This window comes from Aptenodytes patagonicus, chromosome 4 (assembly GCF_965638725.1).
Source record: "Aptenodytes patagonicus chromosome 4, bAptPat1.pri.cur, whole genome shotgun sequence".
Lineage (NCBI taxonomy): Eukaryota > Metazoa > Chordata > Aves > Sphenisciformes > Spheniscidae > Aptenodytes > Aptenodytes patagonicus.
In genome coordinates, this window is record NC_134952.1 from 75,539,582 (window position 1) to 75,548,513 (window position 8,932).

General features: G+C 37.2%; 1 long non-coding RNA gene across 1 annotated transcript; it reads right to left on the reverse strand.

Moving 5' to 3' along the window:
- Positions 1-5,747: 5,747 nt before the first annotated feature.
- Positions 5,748-7,512, reverse strand: LOC143160125 (uncharacterized). The gene is made up of 3 exons (XR_012995330.1): positions 7,433-7,512; positions 6,787-6,911; positions 5,748-6,495 (listed from the first exon to the last, which is right to left on the reverse strand). It is a non-coding gene; the product is annotated as an uncharacterized LOC143160125 (long non-coding RNA).
- Positions 7,513-8,932: the final 1,420 nt, after the last annotated feature.

Genomic DNA, 8,932 nt, shown 5'->3' on the forward strand with positions numbered 1-8,932 from the left:
ACAACTAACAAACAGAGGAGCAGGGTGACATCATAACTGCCATTATTTCTAAAGCTGGGCTGCCTGACTGAATGGTGAACTAGAAATTATCCAAAATTAAAACAGGAACATTTGCAGAAAAGTAATTTCCAGTGACGATGAAGACAGAAGTTTAAATTAGAGAAAAAAATATTGGTCTTCATTTGGACCATATCGAGAAAGCTTCAGTTCTCCAACCAAGTCATTTCACACCCACACAGCCTTTTATAATCTTTTCAATTAAAAATAAAGGCAAAAAAAAAAGCATGTATTCATCCACAATAAAAAGGATATTCTAAACTTACAAAATAGGAGAACCCTGTCATATAAGTATCATGTACTCAAGACTACCACACCATGTTTCAAAGTATGATTCTATTGTGTAAGCCATGTGTATGTGAAAGATATTCAGCACTAAAATTTGGTGTATCATATGAAATTTTCTGAGCACATTCACTTTTTAGAAATAGACGTTTTGAGAACACTTATTAGTATTTTCTACACAGATGTAAAGTTGCCTCCTCTCTCCTGTGAAGGAAGCACAGATACTCCCATTGGAAAAGGCAACTTTTTAAGGCTATTTGAACATGTGTCCCTGCATGGTTCAGCCTGCAGACTTTTTGTGCATCTGCTAGGTTACCACACCTCTGAAAAGCAATGAAAAAAAAATATCTTCAGACCTATTGAACACTACACACTCATACAGCAGATGAAGATAAATATTATTTACCATCATTATTTACCTGTGATTCCCCTGACAACAGGCCGAGCAACCACCTGCTACTTCCAAATTCTTTAAAATACCCTAAATCCTTATAAAATATTTCATTTTTATTTTCTCTGAAAATACCACTACTGTGGTTTTAAAAACTAAATGATTTCCATAAAAGTTTTGCAGCTTCACTGGCTTGTTGAGATTTGTGTCCTCATTAAAAAGAGACGTGCATATATGAATACACATAAATCCCATGTTCCTATACCCGTTCCCAAATACACCCGCAGGTAGGATAGCAGGTAATCAACAAATACATTCAACTAGAATCCAGTAGTCCTAAACTCGAGTCTACTGCATTAACCACAAGACCACCTTTCTCCTCAACCTCTTGGCTAAGGGCATTTGGATGAATAAAATATTTTACGTAGCCAGTTTGCCAAAAGTCAGCACACAAGTAGCAGTCTAAGGTGTAGAATAGAACAGTTCAGCTGGAAGGGACCTACAATGACCATCTAGTCCAACTGTGTATAGTCACTGTCTGTCACAGCTAACAGGTCATGAACGCTTTTTATCAAAGCAACAATAATAGCACACATTTTAAACATTTATGTTTTCTCAGAGCCTATTTAATACATGTGGAAAACTCAATCACTTTTCTTCATCTCTTAGGCAAAATTTTTTCCAGTTCAAATTCCTACAATACGAGGCTACCTTCCTCAACTAAAAATTGAAGAATGGACTCCTTGTCAGGAGATAATATTTGTAAAGAATTGAAAATCAAAAAGAAATAAAAAGCAGATGATAAAACACTAGTAAAAAAAGAAAGAGGGAATGTAGAATCACTTTTTCAAGTTTTCACTTTTGTAAAACAAACCAGTTCACAGGAAAAGGAATAAGACAATCTTCTTTTCATTACAGTTCACGCATACCTTGGTGTATTAACACAATTCTTTTTAATTATGAATAAAAAAGCAATTATGCCATTAGAATTTAGCTGTGCATGGAAGGGACAAAGTTCACCGCTGACACGAGCAAGGAGACCTGAGAGGAGCAAGCTGGCTAAACCACAACTGTAATATTTTGTCTGATGTGTGTAATTTTAGAAAAGAATCTCAGTCCTGCCAGAAATTGCTCCAGTGCATGATTTAGCGGAGTGTTGAACAAGCGGCTGGAGCTCTGTACCAATAGCCTGAAGACCTGTGCCTATGAATGCACACAGGACCACTTCCAGAAGACACAAAATGTTTGTACACAGTGAAGCAGAAGAAAGAGCTACACTCCCAGCACTCATTTTCTTTCTCTTTGACTAGACTCTTCCCAGCATGGGATGCATCAGAAATGACAACAGAAAGAAAATAAACGTTCAGATTTTCACAAACTAGAGACCCCTTTAAGTGCCTACAATGGACTTTTATTATTTAAGAACTGAAAATCAGCTTTCTCTGTTTCTAAATAGCAGGAGGAGATAGCCTTCCAGGTCCCAGTGAAATCTGGAAAGAAGCAATTATTCCTCTCCAGCTACAGCTTTGTGATCAACCACTAAGAAGCACGTGACCAGACTTCTTAACTCCCGAAGGGAATGTAGGCGCTAGTCTTTTAATCTCAACCCTTTGTGCACAGGAAAAAACCAAAATCACACCCCGATTCCTTGTAAGGGGGGAAGTATCTCCCAGTTAGGACAAAAGAAGATACATGCAAACTTTTGAATCCTGAGCTAAGGCATAAAGAGTAGCAAGTACCAGTATAATAGGAAAAATAAAACTTCTGGGGGAAAGGGCTAAGGGACATTAAGCTTAATTGCTAAATTCAATGTTTAACTTGCCACACTCACAGCCCCAGAAAGATGTTTGGACTTTTCTTGCCCTATTTGTGTATACATACAAAGCGGAAAAAAAAGGCATTCTCTTTTCAGAAGTAAAAGCAAACAGGATCCTTCATCAATGGGGACTTAAGAAATTGACATTCATTTGTAAAATCAGTTAATTTTGTGTATATATACAAATGCTATAACTGTAGTCTTGATCAGAGACACTCTCTTTGTACATATACATAATGCATATATACACACAAACAGCTGCAATAACATTTTGCAAAGTGAGACAAATAAGCTAATAAGTTTTTGAAAATAAGCTGCTATACAGGAATAAATATCCACATTTGTGAGCAGTGAAATGTTGATCAATAACAAGACACTACAAAACCGTATGTCCATAGTTACTAAGATTGGGAGAAGAAACACCACAGCATTAGCGAGGCCCATGCATTTTATTCTGCAGCAGGAGAGCATCCTTTGAGGCTGAATAACCAGCACAGATTCTAAAGTACAGGGTGATTATTAAAATTACCTAATTTGGGCTTTTTTTTTTTTCTGTTCCTAATTTAAGATCCTTTTGGATGACCCAACTGATGCTCTTAATTTTCTCCACTGAGGAAACAGACCCCAGAAACGGACACTGGAGGTGGCTGGACCTTGGCATTCTGAACACGCCCTAAATCCTGGCGTTCCCGCTCTCCACTTGGAGCCACGGAGTAGCTCCCCCGTGGGTGCCTGTGGCATGGCTAGAAATGGCTCTCGGCACCTGTGGCTGCCGAGCTCCCCCAGATGTACAGGCACACCTTCGCTAAGCCCTGATCACTTGCCTGAAGACACCGGTAACTAACAAAGCAATACATTTCCCCGAAGTCAGAGATATGCTTGCACATATATACATATGCACATTCACTCACAAAAAGTTTTAAGTAGACTGCACACTCCTCGGCCATTATCATGGATATGCAGTCCTAGGCTTCTAATAATGCTTAAGACAAGAGCATTATTTTCCTAAAAAATGGTGTAGAAAACCAGCGCAACACATGCATGCTCTAATTTTCATTACTGTACAACTCTAATCACACACTCTTAGAAGTCTAAAATTGAAGACAGAAATATTTCAAAGTAATAATAATCATAATAATTACACTCTGCTTAGCAAAAACTACCTTGTATATTGTCCCATGTTTTGGGGAACTTTCTTCTGTGTTTCTCCATGTTTCAGTATTTCCACAGCAAAGCGCACTGTGTGCCTTCACAAAAGGCTGTGTAGGGAAGACTTCAGTCACATAGAAAAGATACACGCAAAATTCAGATATTGGGATGGAAACAGGTTTTTGCATTTCGACAATCTGATGAGAAATTCATATTAGGTACCAGCATAAGAGCTTTATTCAGTCCGTATATGAACTTTACTACCAATGCAACTTTTGCTATGCTCATTAAAAAACTGTAGCTGAAATTAAATGGCAATTCAGAAGATCTCTGACCCTGAAATAAACAATCCTGCTGCTCCTATAAGCTCATTACTGGGCTTAGGCATAAAGCATGACTTTTTTTATCCTCCTGCTTTTTTTTCGTGTTTCTGAAATATCAAGACAGCATATTTGATGTGAAATTAATACCAACTGTTTTCCAGAATGACTGGTAAAAAAATAAAGATTTCTGTACGCATAGGTCCAAAACATGTTTCCTTTAAATTGCCCCTTATGCAACCTCTGACTGTCAGAGCAAAACTGTAAAATCAGCATTCTTGAAAAAGGTATTGGTAACTGCATTCCAGTGCAGTTAAACTCTAAATTAAAAGGAAAACGCAACAAAATTTACCAAAGAAGAGAAATGTAACAAACAAATACAACAAATAAATAAATGCAACAAATTAAACACTGCTACATTCCTCCTCTGTTTTTCTAAGTAACAGATACGTTACTGCTATGCATTATGCTTCAGCCCTGAGTATATGCAGTATATTTCTCAAAGAGAGAGACATGATTATTTCGTTAATATCATACTATGAAAACTGGCTCCTATAGGAGCGATCTTGCAAGAAAAATGCCCAAATATGGCTTAGTGGAATCTTAATAGCTGGAATATAAAATACCCTGATTACCTGATAGAACCAGCAGCTGCCTGTCAAAGGTAAACAAATCACAAGTAACAACCCATATACTCTTAAACTGTACATACTGAACACATACTAAAATACTCAAACTGTATTTTCATAGTCTATACTAGACTTATAAACCAAATTTTCTGTATTTAATTTGTTTCAGAATGATTTTTTGTCGAGAACTGATAAATGGAGTTATGTTTCATTGTAAATAACCCTTATTTATTGCAAGCAGAAGCTAACTACAAAGAAGCCAAATAATTTTTTTCAGCCCCCCATGAGAAAAATCCACATTTTTACTACCAGTAGAATACTTACCATGGTTAGTGCTGGTTTACTGTGTTATTTATGTATGTCTGAAGAGCTGTAGGCCAGAAAAATGGATGTACACCAAATATAGGTTAGCCAAGAAAGGGAATGACTGAGGCAGTGTAACGCATGATTTAAGGTACTTGAATTATTAACACTGGATGGCAATAAGCAACTCTAATAGACTGAGTTTTCCATGGATGCAGCTAGCATAGAACAGGAAAAAAACTGTAGCATTTATAGCCCTGTTGAGGTCAGTAACAAGCTTTCCTCTACCCACAATGGATTTTTTTTCTGCTTTATTTTTTTTCTGTTATTTTTATATCAGATCAAACAGAATACTGCATGGATACATGTGTCACACTAATGTATCTAGTCCATTTCTGCATTATATATGCACATGATAAACTTACAGTGACCTGAAAAGTCATCTAGAAAACTTTCAGAGTCAGCATATCACTGATGATCTCTCTGATTTGTACGCCCTTCTATCTATCTGCTTATAAATATTTCTTGCGCTAGATCTGTCTTGTTTGTACAGAAGGTTACAGTGCCACAAGTATTCTGTATATCCACATGTAAAACCATAAAATGAATAGGGTTTTGGACTCACAACTTCATGGTATTTTAATCAAAAGCTATACAGACAAATAGTTTTCCAATAAGGCAATGCTTTTTATGTGTATTTGAAAATGCCATTCGTAAGTAATGGCTATATTAATGCCTTATGCTTTATAGGTAATGACTATATTTTAATTTTCATGCATACATGCAACAGGTAATAAATAAAGAAAAAAATTCTTATACGCACAATATTATTCTAGTAGCAACATCCCAGTCTAAACAGTTGCATTTCCTCTCCAAGTCTTACTTTAGCATCTTGAAGACTATGCGTATGGTAAGTGGGGAAAATTAGATAATTACTAGGTCTTGGATAGAAAATTGTCATTTCTCTGAGCTTTCTGAACACTGCTACTGAAAAAGACATACAAATTTTTTGTTTTTCTTTTGCTTGTTGCAGGAACCCATGGATGGTCAAGATTTCTTATTTGGGTGAAAGGCAAGAAACCTAACAATATGGGTTATCAACACAGAATCACAGAATAACCCGTAAGTATCATTGAGTCCAACTCCCTGCTCCTCGCAGGACTACCTAAAATTAAACCACATGACTAAAAGCGTCATCCAGACGCTCCTTGAACTCTGACAGGGTTGGTGCCGTGACCACTTCCCTGGGAAGCCTGTTCCAGTGACCGACGATCCTCTCAGTGAAGAACCTTTCCCCAGTGTCCAATCTGAACTTCCCCTGATGCAGCTTCATTCCATCTCCTTGTGTCCTATTGCTGGTCACCAGAGAGAGGAGATCAGCACCTCCCCCTCCGCTGCCCCACTTGAGGACGTTGTACACTGCGATGAGGCCACCCCTCAGCCTTCTCTTCTCCAAGCTGAAGAAACCAAGTGACCTCAGCCGCTCCTCGTAAGTCTTGCCCTCGAGACCTTTCACCATCTCGGTTGCCCTCCTCTGGACACACTCTAATAAACATAAATGAAAAATGTAGATAAGTAGTCCTTCAAATTGCTACAGGGACTAAAAATAAGTGGTGTTTAACAGGAATAAACGAATTGATTGAAGTAACAGCCATAGACAGAGGAGTAGATATGAAGAAAAACTGCAGATATTGATCTAGATTCTGATATTTAGACCATATTTTGACATACGGCATGCTGGTGACCAGGAATTGTTGCATCAGACTATTTTTCATTCAAACAGAGCTCAATGACAGCATGAATACGCTCATAGGAAGAAAGGCTCACGACACTCACAAGGAAGAGGGGCTGCAGGGAAGATGATTCTTCCTCTTTCAGTCTTCTGATCTTGACTAAGCGGAACATGGTAGCAGCACCATTGTTTTGTCCCTCAACGATGACATGGCAACATCATCACCTTCCTATGTGAAATAAATAGTACCATTTATCTCATTTTGTGAAATAAATATTTACCTCAATCAATTTTACAATGAATTTACTTGCAGTATTAATATAGTCTGAAAGTTATAAAAAAATACTAATACAGATTTAAAAGGAATAATGAGATGCAAAGATTTTTTTTTTTTCAATGGGTCCTGGTTACATTGCAAATCATAGAAGAGCTCAAAGGGTTTATCACCAGACCATAAACATTGATGTTCTTTTCAAAACACAACTGAGAATCAGTATTTTTTTTTAAAATACAAATTCAGAGATTATAATGAATATATTCTTTTATAATCGTTTTCTGTTTCACATGCTGACTCCAAAAGACACATCAGTACTGATGTGACATCATATTGATTTTAACCTGAGTTTGGCTTCAGGCTTTATATCATATTTTCAGAATTCATTATAAATAGTGATTGGTTTGAGTGTGCATTACTTGTGCTTTATGATGGGTAGAGTTAATGGGACCTTGAGCTATTTTAGTTCCTATTACCTTGCTTATCCGGGATGTTTCTGTCCTCAGGCAATCAAGATAAAGAGGTATTTTGGTCCTCAGAGGGCATTGTTCCTGGAAAAAAGGAAGCTATCAATGATGATGATGTTGCAAACGTGCACAAAGCACCTATCGCCATAATGTCTGTGCCTATTTTTCGAAACATAAAAATAATGCAAAAAACATGTTTTCAGATTTGAAGAACTAACTACTAGTTTTCCTCCTTCACTTTTGTCATTACGCTTGGATAATTATCATCAGTATTCTGTATGAGCGCAAACAGTCCAACGGACTACAAACGGAGACACGCTTCTCGCGACTTTCCTGGGGGGCCTTTCACGATAGATGTGAAACAGACCTGTTGTATTCTGAGTGTTAAACAACAGCAAGTGTAGAAAGAACAGCTCAGATAAAGATGCTTGCCATTTTCTCCTGCTAGCAGTCAGAAGACTAGTAACTCTGTTATGCATTTACACTAAGCTTCAGACTAATCTACATGCTTAAGCCCACAGAGATACTGTTGTACAGATTGCTACTGCCAGAGAAAAGCATCAGCAACTGTGGAACAATCCACATTTCAGAAGTGCAATTTTTTTTGACTAGGTGACAGTAAAACAGATAAATAAATCTGTTCTTACAATAGCTGCTGCCCTCAAGTTTTTTCACCACAGTGACAAGTTTCTCGTGCATTATAAAACTTTGCCAGCCATTTCAAATATTTCTCTTTGGCAATTAACACAGCTTCTATTTTATTTAAGGTTAATTTAAAATGTGAAAAATACCATGAATAACAAATATCTGGAAGCCACTTGGGGATGCATAAATCCAGCCAACCAATTATACCTTTGGAGGTGCTGAATAACTCCTAAAGAAGCCTGACTACCTATAGAAAGACCCAGGACAATATACTCCTCACTTAGAAAATCTAATTTAATACTTGTATTTAGGTGCACTGAAACTGGGTCAGGTAGGTAATAGATGTGAAGGAAGCACTGGAGGCAACTACTCATAACATGAACAAAAATGTATTATTCCTTGAACTCTTTCAGTAGTTTAATAGAAGGTTTGAGTAAGCTTTGAATAGGAGGGACAAGAAGAACAAACTTTGCATGTTTCACACTAGACAGCTCTTCTACCTCTTGTGATCTTTCCCAAAGGAATAAGCAAAATTATCTTATCAGGGTTCCTATCGCTTCTGTCACAGTGCCACAGTGTTTTCTGATCACAGGTGAAAAGACCTGTTAAACCCAGGTTGCCTGATCTCAATTATAAGTATGCACTGTTTTTCCACATTTGAAATCTATGAAGTTTGTAGCCTGTGAAACTAAAGATGGGATGCTGCTGAGTTTTAAAATAGCAGCTACTGAAATTTCATAAAGATTTTTTTTTTTCCTACAGAGGCAGACTAAGGAAAAAAGAGTGGTATTAAAAAGCAGATCAAGGAAAGTTTGAGCATGCTTTGTACTGACAGTTGCCCAGCAGAACTTAAGTGTTTCATAA